General features: G+C 47.3%; 1 long non-coding RNA gene across 1 annotated transcript in view; it reads left to right on the top strand.

Annotated features, from left to right (window-relative positions):
- LOC125150623 (uncharacterized) overlaps positions 1-4,831 on the top strand; it is a 61,817-nt gene extending 56,986 nt beyond the window's left edge. The window contains exon 3 of the long non-coding RNA XR_007146406.1: positions 4,691-4,831. This is a non-coding gene — a long non-coding RNA (uncharacterized LOC125150623). The remainder of the gene's footprint in view (positions 1-4,690) is intronic.
- Positions 4,832-14,260: the final 9,429 nt, after the last annotated feature.

The raw sequence follows: 14,260 nt of genomic DNA, 5'->3' as shown, positions 1-14,260 counted from the left end.
CAGAATGTCAAACATCAAAATCTTGATAACACAAGATGGGTGTGAGAAAACAATAAATACATAAAATATCTGTAGGAAGTAATTTGGCGAAAATCTTCTTAAGTTAAAAATGTACATACTGGTTCCACAGCCTGTATCATCAGGGAAGCACAAATAAAACAACAGTGAGATGCCACTAAACACCGACTAGAATGGCCAAAATCTGGAACACTGACACCACCACCAAATGCTGGTGAGGGTGTGGAGCAGCAGGAAGTCTCTTTCACTGCTGGTGGGGATGCAAAGTGTTGCAACCACTTTGGAAGTTGGTTTGGCTTTTTTTGTTTGTTTTGTTTTTTTAATTTTAATGAAACAAAACACACTCTTACTCTAGGATCCAGCAATCACACTTCTTGGTGTTTACCCAAAAGAGTTGAATATTTATGTCCACGCAAAAACCTGCACGTGGATGTTTCCAGCACCTTTATTCATAAGTTCTAAAACCTGGAAGCCACGAAGATGTCCTTCAGTAGATAAATGGATAAATAAATGTAGTGTTATATCCAGACAATGGAGTATTTTTCAGTGATAAAAATAAATGAGATATAAGCCATGAAAAGACTTGGAGGAACCTTAAGTGTATACACTACTACAGGAAAGAAGGCTATCTGAAAAGGCTACATATTGTATGATTCCAACTGTATGACATTCTGGAAAAGGCAAAAGTTATGGAGACAGTAAAAAGGTCAGTGGTTGCCGGGGGTTGGAGTTGAGGGGATGGCTAAATAGAACACAGAGGATTTTTAGAGAAGTGAAAATACTGTGTGATACTATAATGATAGATTCATGTCATCCTATAGGTATCCAGAAGCATAGAATGTACAACACCAAGAGTGAACCCTAATGTAAACTATGGAATTGGGATGATTATCATGTGTCAGTACAGGTTCACCAATGGTCACAGATGTGTCACTCTGGTGGAAAATGTTGATGGGGAAGACTGTGCATGTGTGAGGGCGGGGGCATATGTGGGTAATCTCTGTACCTTCCTTTCAATCTTGCTGTAAACCCAAAACTACTCCAAAGTAAAAATAAAATACTTTTTAAAAAGCACATATCTTTTAGCCTAGAAACTTCACTTTCAGAAATTTATTCTTCAGAGATACTAGCCAGATTGCAACTTAATTTTATTCCGCAGTTACTGATTGAGCATCTACAGTGTGCCAGGCACTGTAATAGGCACAAAGGATACAAGGATGAGTGAAACACAGCCCTGTTGTAAAGTCACTTTATTATCTTATGATTGGAATTAAAGTTGAATTGAAGTACTTCATTTCAAAGATGAAAACAGTAAGTTTCAGGGAGGAGGTGAACAGGAGCTTGAACCAAGGTCTGAATGACTCTAGTAAAACACTAGGTGGGTGGGGGCACCTGGGTGGCTCAGTGGGTTAAGTATCGACTTCAGCTCAGGTCACGATCTCACGGTTTGTGAGTTTGAGTTCGAGCCCCCTGTGGGGCTCTGCGCTGACAGCTCAGAGCCTGGAGCGTGCTTCAGATTCTGTCTCCCTCTGTCTCTCTCTGTCCCCTCCCCCACTTTGCATGTTCTCTCTCTCTCTCTCAAAAGTAAACAGACATTAAAAAAAAACCCACTAGGTGGGTGGGTTAAACCTTTTCATCCAAGTGACCCTTAAGCACAAGAGAATATAAAATATTCCCAAAGATCAGGGGGCATAGCCTAGAGTGGCCTCTTGCAAGCAAGGGAGTATTTATTGTTTCTAAAATGTCATGCACATTTTGCATTGTTTCATCGGTCTCTATATTTAAAAACACACATACATGTTTAGTACAGTGTTTCAAAAATTAGTTCATTACTTACCAGTTAAATTAATGACCTTTTCCCTCAAAACCTATATATGTATAATGGGTACATGAGGAAAAAGATCCATGTTTAATTGTGGTTTCTCTCCCTTTCTCCACCCCAAAAATACTCCAAAAGAGAGAGACATCAGCAAAGCCAAGCTGCTTCTTGAATCTGTGGCTAAAAAGACACTGCTCTGTGTTGCTGTCTTGAAATTCTTCATCATTTTATCTTTGTGTTTTGTACGTGGAGTCTGAAAGGATAATGGAGCACTCACCAGGGTCTTGGCATCTGGGCTCCCACAATCTGGCCTCCTTGCTTCCCAAGGACAGGTTCTGGGCTGCCGCCTTCTCAACTTCTGGCACACTGGAAAGGGTAGGGGTCAGGCGCACACCCCACAGTGTCTCTGGGGAGGGGGGGGGTGGCAGTGGCTGTGCCTATCCTGGCTGACCGCACCAGGTACATTCAGCAGGTGACTTGGCAGGGATCTCTTAACCCACCGCTGATCCAAATACCAAGTGCATCTGGCACAGAGGTTGCGGTCCTCCGGGAGGTTGCCCGAAGCAGTAGGTTGGGGCTGCAGGAAGGAGGCATTGACTTCCTTGTCCTAGCCAGTCCCAGAACTGGACCTTGACACATATCTGCCAACCCCCTTCCCTTGCCCGTGGTCCACATGGCAGCTCAGAAGAGTCCCTGGAGGTGGAACAGCAATGGGGAATGAGCAGTGGGGGTGGGGCTGGAAGGAAGAGGGACTGGATTGTGGGAGCCTCTCCTACGGTGATGTGGGAAAGGTGACAGGCCAAATATTGGGGGCTTGGTCACTCTTTGTCGAAATGACACCTGGTGGTCTGGCCACAGTGGGGTTTGGAGAGTCTGGAGGTTTAGAGGGTGAGATGGGAAACATGCCCACCCCCCCAGTTCTGTTCTTCACCCATCACTGTATTCATGCCCGTTGCCATGTGGCTCTGCAGCTCCTCCCATCAGGAGGTGGCTCTGTTTCCTTCTCTTTGACTCCAGGTTGTCTTGAAACTTGCTTTGGCCAATAGAATGTAGGAGAATCCATGTGTGTGGAGAAGCCGGATGTGGCGTATTGAGTTAGGAATACATGAGTTAGAGAGGGTGCCAGCCACTCATAATGGGTTGGCAGGTAGCCAGCTCCCTCAGCATCCGAGCTCCTACTTTGGGGAGGTGAACCACTACCCTCGGTTCCACTCCCAGCCCCCCTGAGCCTGGGACGCTGCCCTTGGTCCCCCAGACACTCCCACACCATCACTCACTGTCACCCCCGTGCCTCCCCTCAGGCCGGAGCTGACTCAGCCATAAGACAGGGAAGGGCAAGACTGGCTGCAGGGGGGCCCTGCACCCAAATCCAGTCTGACTGGAGGCAAGAAGGGGCTGGCTCCCTTTCCTAGGCCTCCTCGCGGTTCAGGTGGTCCAAGTGGCCAGGTGCTTGGCAGGGGACTTCACCCACCATCTGCCCGTGTGGTGTGTGTGTGTGTGTGTGTGTGTGTGTGTGTGTGTGTGTGTATGTGTGTGTGTATGTAGGGGCAGCTGATGCCCTCCTCACCTCCAGCCCCATCCTCGGCTCCCCCGCCCCAGCTGGCTAGGGGATGCTGCAGGAGCTGGCTGCTGACTGCCCTCATTAATATTTATGACAAGGAGAGGAAGTTGCATAAATCTTTCCTGATACTTAATTAAACCAAACTTCTTTTGATTTCCCCTCTTTCTGCCTCACTGAGTGTGGCCAGCATGCCTATTAGATGTTCTTCCACCCCGAGTGGCCTGGAGTGGACAGAAACCCTCAGCTATTCTGTGCACCCAGCTTACTTCAGCCTTTAGCTGGGAGCTTGGGGAAGCCTGGGGACCCCAATGTGCCTTCATAAGACTGTGCATGTGGCTTTAGGAAGAGGCTCCTTTCCACTTCTCTGGAGTAGTAGAGAGCTAGGAAGACACTGGCTGCACCCCTCAAAACAGGGGTGCAGACCCTGTTCTAGACCCGAAAGATGGAGGCTTTAAAGAGTAGCCAGGGGAAGCTGCGGTCTCCCTCCTTCCTACTGCTCTGACAGGGAAGACGGGGTTAGTCCCAAAGCCACTGAGGAATAACCGAGTCCCTAGAAAAGCTGGGTCTGGCAGTGTCCCTGCCCCCCCCCACCACTTACTACATGGCACCCCAGCCAGAGGACCCCAGTGTCAACCTGGTCAGAGCCCAGAGTCTCCCTGCGCTCCGGAAGCTGGTTAGTACCCAGCTGACATATCTTTGATATGGAATCATATACAGGAAGCAGCTTGACCCCTGAAGGCCCCTCTTAGCGTGGGATTGACACCGAGCATTGACTTTGCTTCAGGCTTATCCACAAATCTCAGCCAATTTTATTAAAGAGCCGCGTGTGGTGTGGAACATGCCAGGGAGACAACTTTATTTATAGATCTTGATCGGCAGAGAGGAGCCCACACTTGATTTTGTTGGCGCTGGGCCTCAGGTGGGAGGGGGTGATTGGCAGGTGCACTCCCCGCGCCCCCCAGCTGCATGAAGACACTCACAAACACACGAGCGGGCAGAGCATGTGGGCATTAAGCCAGAACAGACGTGTGTATACATTCACGTGAGCAAACACACACGTGCACACTAATATCCCACAGTGCCATGGACTCAAATGTGCCCTGCCCCCCAGACTCATACGTTAAGGTCCTAATCCCCAATGTGGCTGTATTTGGACCTTGTGGGAAGTAAGTACGGTTAAATGAAGTCCTAAGGGTGGGGCCCTAAACTAATAGGACTGGTGCCCTTATAGAAGAAAAGAGACACCAGAGATTGGTCTGTTTCTCTCTCATTTTCTATCTGCATGTGAGGAGGAAAGGCCATGTGAAGACACGGTGAGAAGGCAGCCATTCCCCAAGCCAGGAGGAGAATCCTCACCAGAAACCAAATTTGCTGGCACCTTGATTGTGGACTTCTAGCCTCTAGAATTGTGAGAAAATAAATGTCTGTTGTTTCTGCCACTCAGTCTGTGGAGTTTTTTTTAATTAAACATTTTTTTAAACTTTATTTATTTTTGAGAGAGAGAGAGAGACAGCACGAGCAGAGGAGGGGCAGAGAGAGACACACACACACACAGAATCTGAAGCAGGTCCCCGACTGTGAGCTGTCTGCACAGAGCCTGATGTGGTTCTTGAACTCAGGAACCATGAGATCATGACCTGAGCCAAAGAGGGATGCTTCACCGACTGAGCCACCCAGGTGCCCCTGTGGGATCTTGTTAGGGCAGCCCAAGCGGTGGGTCCACACGTGGACCCGTGGCAATATGTACCCATAGCCCTGCACCAATTTGCATGCAAATCAAGGCAGCGTCTCCCCTGATACACCTAGAGCCCTAAAGGAGATGCTCAGTGCTGGGCTGGTGACTCAGTGTGGGAGGGAAGGCGTGTGAATGTAGACACAAGCATGGGAACATCACCCTGTAGATCTGCATATATAGACACTTGTACCCTGTAACCTTACAGTGTATACAGAGATTTGTAATTAATAGTAATCATAAATAATGCCCACAGGGCTGGCTTACCCTAATAAATGCAGCTGGCATTCATTGTGTTTTCTAAGCCAGGCATCTCACGCGTACCATCTCGTTTTTGCCTTTACAACTCGGAAGAGCACGGACAGTCTATGGAGGGAACCAAGAGACGTCAGGAAAAGGTGTGCAAGGTGACACAGCCGAAGACAAGCGGCGTGACCCCCCCCTGCGGTCCAATTGACAGGGATTATAACTGATCCTAGTGCAGGCAGGGCTCCAGACCTGGCTGACTCAGCTGTGGAGGGAAGGGCAAGAGACGCCTGTTGGCCATGCCGCCATCAAGGCTGGCTAATGGGTGAGGTCTTCGGGTCTCCTCATCATTAATTTCCGGCCGCGGTGTGGCCATTAATGTGGACTAAATCCAGACACGGGCAGGTGACCTGTCTGTGAGGTTGTCAGACAGGGTTTCTCTCTGGCTGCAGCAAGGTCAGACTGAAGATGTTTTGGCTCCAGAAACCTCTCTCTGTGCGGAGACGAGGGGTTCCAAAGGGACATGTGGATGGCTGCCAAGTGTGCATGTTCAAGGAAGATGGACTTCAACCAGATTCCTCCGGCTCCTTGTGTTGAGCCTGGGCATAAGGCTGTGTGAGCGCTCACAGCCGCTGGCCCCGAGGAGCTCTGGGTAACAGGACAGCATGGGGCTGAGAGCCGTCCCCACAGACAGTGAAATCCCCAAGGGGGATGGGCACGACTGCAGAGCCACAGGTCAGGAAGGGAGGGGAGATACTGAGCTGCGGTGGGGTGGAGGGCCAGGACTGGCCCAAGCTCCCCAATCGGGAGCCTCCCATGCCTCATCCTAACCCTGGAGGTAGTAAGGGCAGAAGGCTTGGGCTGCTCACAATCAGAACTCCAGGCCTTGTGTGAAAGGCAATGCTGAGCCTGTTGCAGGCATCTTGCAGTTGGGATGGTAGAGAAGGGCTCCAGGCTGTGGGGCTCAGGCAGGGAGCAGGGCGGACCCGGGGGCAGGGCTCGTTCCATCCTGCTGGTGAGGTGAGTGGCCTGGGCCAGGACTGCTGGGGAATGTCGGGAAGGGCCTGAGGCAGGCAGGGGTGACAGTGCTCGCCTCCCCCTCCCCCTGACAGCAACAGGGCTGCCAGCAAAGATGCAGTTTCCAGCATAACTGAGAGGGACAGATTAAGAGCATGGGCACAGGGAACTCAAGAGTGACTGCTTGGGGTGGTGAAAATGGAAACTAGATAGAGTTGGCGATTGAAGAATACTGTAAGTGTACTAAATGCCACTAAATTGTCCATTCGTAAATGGTGTATGTACATGGGGTACACTCGTTATGTAGATTTCACTTAGAGAAAGAAACTGAGAGGGGGACACATGGGTATTGAGCTCTATACACCTGCCCTTGAATCCCCGCTCTGTCACTCACTAGCTGGGTAACCTTGGAAATGTGTTGATAGCCTCTTAAGTTTCACTGTCCTCATCCATAAAATGGGATAATAGTACCTGCCTAATGTATTGTTCTGGATGAGATGATGAGATGGATTTGAGTACTTAGAACATAACAGGAACTCTGCCAATTTATAAAATGAAGCCAAAGGACATTGTAGATGTGCCTCACAGTCTCCTACCTTCCCAAGTCTGACAAAAAAAGGATAAGTTCATTTCAATAGTGCTTGGGACCAGCGCTCATGTTCAAATATCTGCCAGCCCAAGGGCAAGATCTCCAGTAGCCAGTCCAGGGAGCCCCCCTCCACCCAGCATTAGTCTTCCATTTCCAAGTTAGGGCTTCTCTGAAGTGCTGCTGGGTGCCACCCGTGTGAGCTTGAAGAGCTTGAGGAAACTGAATCAGAACAGTGGGAGAGGGGAGGAGAGGTGCATTCTGGGAATTACAGTTCATTCATTGTTTCCTGCCAGGAAAGAACCACAGAGCGTTCAGAGTATCCAGGAATATGTTGTATTCCCCATAATCTGGCAGTTCCTCCAGGGCATTCCTCGTCAAGTCACAACACCCACACTAGATGATCAAATTAAGACAAAAGAACCCATCGGAATGATGCCCGGGGCCTGTTTATAGGCAACAGCCTTCTGGTGTGAGGTTGGAGGGGAGGCAAAGGGAGCCTCCAGTATGTTCACTGGTAAAGAGTAAAGATGAGTAAGCAGAGAAAGTGGGGGCAGCATGGGTTATAAAGAGACTGCCTGTGAAATGCACAGTCTGGGAAGAGCAAATATTGAGAGAAATTTTGCCATAGGAAGCAAAAGTAAATTTTAGAAAGTATTTGCTCTCTCAATAAAAGGAAAACAGGAGCATTATAAAAACAGAACATAGTAAGACCAAGGATGGAGTTGCAAAGGAATCTAGCAATGAGGTTAGCAGAAACCAAAACAGAGTGGCATCAGATCTTGAAATATTATAAACAGAAGTAAAAATAAAAACACATAGTTAAAATCAACATTAGAAACAATGATTTTGAAAAATCAACACTGCAGAAAACGGAACCTGTCTTGTAGAAGAAAGTTTGGCAAGCTCTTCTGAAAACCAAGGGAAGGAAAACAGGTTTGAAAAAAATGATTGAGAGGTGCCTGGGTGGCTCAGTCAGTTAAGCTTCCGACTCTTGATTTCATATCAAGCCCCACGTGGGCTTGGGATTCTGTCTTCCCCTCTCTCCCTCTCTCTTTGCCCCTCCCCTGCCCACTATCTCTTTGAAAATAAATAAGCTTTTAAAAACTAAATAAAAATGATTGATAGAAGTGACAGAGACCCAATTAATTGGTAATCTAATTATTTAATAGGTATTGCTGAATTAATATTCTATACTTTTATGTTTTATTTAATTTTTTGAGAGAGTGTGTGAGCAGGAGAGAGGCAGAGAGAGAGGGGGACAGAGGATCCCAAGTGGGTTCTGCACTGACAGGCTGACAGCAGCAAGCCCGATGTAGGGCTTGAACTCAAGAACCGTGAGATCATAACCTGAGCCAAAGTCAGATGCTCAACTGACTGAGCCACCCAGGCGCCCCTGGATTAATAATATTCTTAAATTAGAAAAAAAAAGAAAATGAACCAGAAGTAATAAAGATATAATGGAAGACTGCTTTTCAAAAATGAAGAAATTAGTAAACTCACAGATTAAAACGTACAAATTAGTTTTAAGAGATATACATGTAGACATGTTCCATTGGATTCTTTTTTTTTTAATTTTTTTTTTAATGTTTATTTATTTTTGACAGAGACAGAGAGACAGGGCATGAGTGGGGGAGGGGAAGAGAGAGAGAGGAAGACACAGAATCTGAAACAGGCTCCAGGCTCTGAGCTGTCAGCACAGAGCCCGACGAGGGGCTCGAACTCACAGACTGCGAGATCATGACCTGAGCCGAAGTCGGACACTCAACCGACTGAGCCACCCAGGCGCCCCTCCATTGGATTCTTTTAATTATAAGAATAAAGCCACAGAAAGATACAGGCAGACAAAAAAAGTTACCTCTGAAGAACCAAAATTAGGCTTGTCCAAACCAGTAAGTGTAAGACAACAGTGAGGCAACATTGTAGAGTTAGGAAGGAAAGATTCTGTAGTGTAAACATTTTATGCCTGTGTTGTCCAGCATGAAAACATCTGAGGTAAGTCTACACCCCTAGGCTCGTCCTGAAAAAGCCCTTTAGGAAATTTTCAGCTCAGTTCTTACTAACCTTTTTCATGTGATGGCACAAAAATAATTTCTAGTGGGGTACCTGGGTGGCTCAGCTGGTTAGGAGTCCAACTTTTGAGTTTGGCTCAGGTCATGCTCTCACAGTTTGTGAAACGGAGCCCCAAATTGGGCTCTATGCTGACAGCGTGGAGCCTGTTTGGATTCTCTCTCTCTCTCTTTCTCAAAATAAACCTTAAAAAAAATAATTTGTAGCCTACCCTGGTTTAAGAAAGTCTGCTCTCATGGGATCTGTGAGGATGAGAGTTGAGATTTGGGAAGATTGTTTTGGATGCAAGAGGAGCACAGGTTGTGGAACAAGATGGGAAGCACAGAGCAGTTAGGAGGATGGCTCAGTAAAAGAGGTGAGCAGCTGTGAGGCAGAGGAAAACCAGGAGATTGTGCGGTTCTGGAAGCCAAGAGAAAAAAGTGTTTCCAAGAGGCTGAGCCACTGGGCTGAAGGCTGCTGGGAGGCCAAGAAAAGTGAGGACCAAGAAGTGACCCCCAGAATTAGCAGCATGGAGGTCACTGATGGGTTGGATTTGAGTGGCCTCCAAGGAATGGGGGGTTTAGGAGAGCATGGAGGGAAGAAAAATGGAGAAAATTTGTATAAAAGATAATATTTTTGAGAATTTTTCTGCAAAAGGGCATTGAGAAAGGAGACCATTGTTGAGGGGCAGATGGAATCCAAAGTTGGTTTTTGTGAGGTGGGGGGAATATCAGCATGTTCACAGGACAATGGGAGTGATCCACTGGAAGGGAACTTTGGTGAAAGAGAAGAGAGGGAGAGAATTACCGGGCAGTGCCCTTGTGTGGCAAGAAAGGTAGAATCTCATGGTCAAGTGGAGGGTTGGTTGAGTGACGGGAGAGTGGATGGGTCCACATGCTGGTGGGTGGATGGGTGGTGGGGTGGGGATTCTGAGAGAGAGAGGATGGCAAGTGAAGTGCAAGAGGGACAAGGAAAGAGGAGAAGGTTGGAAAGGGTCTAGGAGGTGGGAGAAGGCATGCCCTGGGGAAATGCTGTATGGTTGCTGGGCCACATTAAGGCCCATTGAGACTCCTGGTCATAATTGGAAAGGGAGAGCAGTGATCATGGTTGCACGTTTTTCTCCAGTTACATTGAGCTGATTAGAAAGAGCAGGTAAGGACAGTGAAAAGGAGGCATCAGTGTTTCTAAGTCTCTCTGGGGTCACAGGATATAGTTGAGGATGAGGCACTGGAAAGAGTGGGCTGGAGAGACAGTTCAGAGAGAAAGGTGGAAATCTTGGGGGGGCGGCTATTAGTAATGAAAATGTCTTAGAGTATGATTATAGGGTAGAGTGAAGTAGGGTGGATAAGATCTCAGGAGGAAAAGAATTTGGACATTGAGAGCCCAAGATGTTAGAATATCTTTGGGCATATTGAAGCCGTCAAAAATGAGACTAAAATCAGTGAGGAATGAAGCATGGCATCTGTGGATTGCCTCAACAATCTGGGGACAGGGGGTAGATTAGTGTGATGCCTTGAGATTCAAAGCAGGGATTTTTTAGGGATGAGACAGTGAGGAAGAATGACTGTGACCCCAGTTTTTTCCACCTTCCTGTACCCACACCCACTGCAACATGACTTTTCAAGAAACTTCTATCAAGAGGACGAGTCTGTTTTTCACCCCTTGAAACTGGGCTGGCCTTTTGACTTGCTGTAGCCAACAGAATGCAGCAGGAACATGGTGTGCCCGCAGCTCAAGAGACCCAGCAGCTCCCACTTAGTCTCAGAACCCTGTCCAGCGGTCCTATGAGCAAACATTCTAGCCTCCTGGAGGCTGAGAGAGCCCATTAGGCGTAACCTTAGCATCCCAGCTGAGGCCATCCAAGATGGGCCTCCAGCCGGCAGACCCCAAAACTTAGAAGAGAGCCCAGCCCAGATCTGCAGAGATGCCCACCCATCCCACAGCTAACCAGAGACAGCTGAGTGAGCCCAGCTCACTCAGAACCATCCAGTGGACCTGAATACCCATGAACCAAACAAATGCTTATCATTGTAAGCTGCCTTGCTTTCCTGCTGCCGTGTGACATATCACCACAAACTTAGTTACTTAAAACATCACCCATTTATTGGCTCACAGTTCTTTAGGTTAGAAGTCTGGGTGGATCCAATTGGTTTCTTGGCTTAAGGTCTCCCAGTCAGTGTTTACTATCATTGCTGAGCCGGATAGTGTACTATATGTATTTATTTAGATTTTTTTCTCATGCAGCTGGGAGTAGATCGCTGCTGTTTTTTCTTTTCTTAATTCACTTAGAGTTTTATGTCACTGTCACTATTCAAAAAAAATCGTAAGACTTGTTAACATTCTTTTTTTGTTCTTTTAAAGTTTATTTATTTCTTGAGAGAGAGAGAGAGAGAGAGAGAGAGAGAGAGAGAGAGAGAGAGGGGAAGGGACAGACTGAGACAGAGAGAGAATACCAGGCAGAACCGTGAGCTCATGACCTGAGCCGAAGTCAGATGCTCAACTGACTGAGCCACCCAGGCGCCCCTTAACGTTCTTTTTCACATGGCTGAACACATGAGGTATTTTGCCAGTTCTTTGTGCTGGGATGACTGTTTTGGGGCCTGCTGTTCAACTCCGTTCCTTCACCTCTCTGTGTCTTAGACCCTGAAGCTTCCTCCTTTCTTTTCCACTCCCGTTTCATAGAGTCCACCCATCAGTAACCTCATCATACCCTGGAAATGGTGGATGGAGGAGATTGTACCTTTCTGAATATGTGTTGTTCTTCTCACATTTGGTTACTATTTGGACTGCAAATAGGCTTACAGATTAAATATCACCTTCCCGAGGTGCCTGGGTGGCTCAGTCAATTTAGTGTCCGACTTCGGCTCAGGTCATGATCTTGCGGTTTGTGGGTTCAAGCCCTGCATTGGGCTCTGTGCTGACAGCTCAGAGCCTGGAGCCTGCTTTGGATCTGTGTCTCCCTCTCTCTCTGCCCCTCCCCCACTAGTTCTCTGTCTCTCTCTGTCTCTCAAAAATCAGTGTTAAAAAAAAATCATCTTCCCTCAGAACGATGACGATGTTTGTTTGCTCCACTGTCTTCCAGTTTCACGGTTACTGTTGAGAACTTCGATGCCATTCTTTGTGTGTGACCTGTTTCTTTCCCCTTATGGAAGTCTGGATTGATTTTCTGGGGCCTGATGCTCTGAAATTTCACAGTGATGGGGTGGGGATTTTTCATTCACTGCTCAGGATCCTCAGTGGATCTTTCAGTTTGGGAACTTGTGTTCTTAATTCCAGCAACTTATTTCTGTCGTTTCTTCGATAATTTCTTCCCTGCTGTGTGCTCTATTTTCCCTTTTTGGAACTCCTGTTAGTGAGATGGTGAAATTCCTCAACTAATCCTCAAAGTTTTAAATCTTTTTTTCCCCTCCGTCTCTTAGAGGGAGAGGAGCACCTATCTGAGACATTTCTCCAATTTTATCTTTGAATTCTTCTATTTAATTTTTAAGTTTCTATTATCATGTTTTAAATTCCAGCCTATGGCAGGGCTTTGCCTTTTCCTTCTTTTCTCGTATAAGCATATAGCTCGTAGCTGCAATATCTTCTCTGATCTGAGGAGTTTAGAGTATTGTTTTTTTTAAGTTTCCTTGTATTTGCTGCATTGCCTCTGATCCCTCTGTTTCTGTTGTTTCTATGTTTCTTTGGTTTTTATTTTTATTTTTTAGAGAGACAGAGCATGAGCGGGGGAGAGGGACAGAGGCGGAGAGAGCGAGCAAGAGGGAGAGAATCTTAAGCAGCCTCCACACTCAGCATGGAGCCCAAGGCAGGGCTTGATCCCACAACCCTGGGATCGTGACCTGAGCCAAAATTAAGAGTTGGATGCTCAACCACCCGAGCCACCCAGGCGCCCCTGTTTTGGTTGTTCTGGGCCTCTCTTTCACGATGAGGACTGTCCACCATATTAAATACCAGAAGGTGATGTTTGGAGCCTTTTATTTTCCCTTCATATTTAAGAGTAGGGCTTTAAAAAGCAGTTTAGAAGCCCTGTGTGCATAGATGGAGCCTGTCTCCTGGTAGATGTCACCAGACACTGACCAGATGGGGCTTGTGGCCATTTCACTGGGGTCTCCCCAATGTTAGTATCCATAAATCTTTTCTTGAGGACCTAACATTTCTCACAAACAGAAATAAAAACAAACCCCAAACAAAACAAACTAAAAATATCCTCCCAACTCCTTCTGGGGACAGACTCCTGGCTGTTGGAGCTTTTGGAGATAAGTGGCAGAAGGAACTGGATGGGCATGGGGGCTCACCATTTAGCACGCAAGCTTTGATTTTACCTGTTTGCAACATGCGGCCTCTCTCACCCTCCTCTCACCCTGGGCCCTTGCGATGTGGCCAGCCAAACTGAGACGCGTTGTAAAGGCAAAATACACAACAGATTGCAAAGACTCAATATGAAAAAGAATACAAAATATCTCATTAATAATTTTTATATCGGGGCACCTGGGTGGTTCAGTTGGTTAAGCATCCGACTTTGGCTCCAGTCATGATCTCGTGGTTCGTGAGTTCAAGCCCCGCGTCGGGCTCTGTGCTGACAGCTCAGAGCCTGGAGCCTGCTTCGGATTCCGTGTCTCCCTGTCTCTCTGCCCCTTCCCCACTTGTGCTCTGTGTCTGTCTCTCAAAAGTAAATAAATAAATTGATTACCTGTGGAAGTGATGATATTTTCTATCTGTTGCGTTAGGTAAAAATCTATTAACGAAATGAATCTCTCCCATGTCTTTTTCCTTTTTCACTCGTGGCTACTAAGAAGTTTAAAATTACATACGTAGCTTGCATTCTGCTTGTAGTGGGCAGGGCTGGTTTGAATGCATGCTCCAATTCCTCGCCTCTTGTTCTCCCTTGAGCTCACTCTCCTCTGGCCTCCACTTCGGCTGCTCCCCCGAAATGGCTCTCTTCAGGTTCACGGACAAGTGCCATGTGGCCAACCCTGAATTCTCAGACCTCCTCTTACTTAGCATCTCAGCAGCATATGCCCAAACTGGTTACTTTCTGCTCCTTGAGGCACTGCCTTTGCCTTGAACTCTCCTGGTCCCCCTCCTTCCTCACTGACTGCCTCTCCCCAGTCCCCTCTGCCGGTCCCTCCTTCTCTGCCCCACCTCTGAGTGGTGCCACACTCCAGAGCTCAGACCTGGGTTTCCTCATCTATCCATCTTCATTCCCTTGATGATCACATCCGTTCTCATTGTTTT

Source organism: Prionailurus viverrinus, chromosome D4, assembly GCF_022837055.1.
Source record: "Prionailurus viverrinus isolate Anna chromosome D4, UM_Priviv_1.0, whole genome shotgun sequence".
NCBI classification, from domain to species: domain Eukaryota; kingdom Metazoa; phylum Chordata; class Mammalia; order Carnivora; family Felidae; genus Prionailurus; species Prionailurus viverrinus.
Note: the sequence above shows the minus strand (reverse complement) of the source record. Positions and strands in the feature narration are given on the sequence as shown.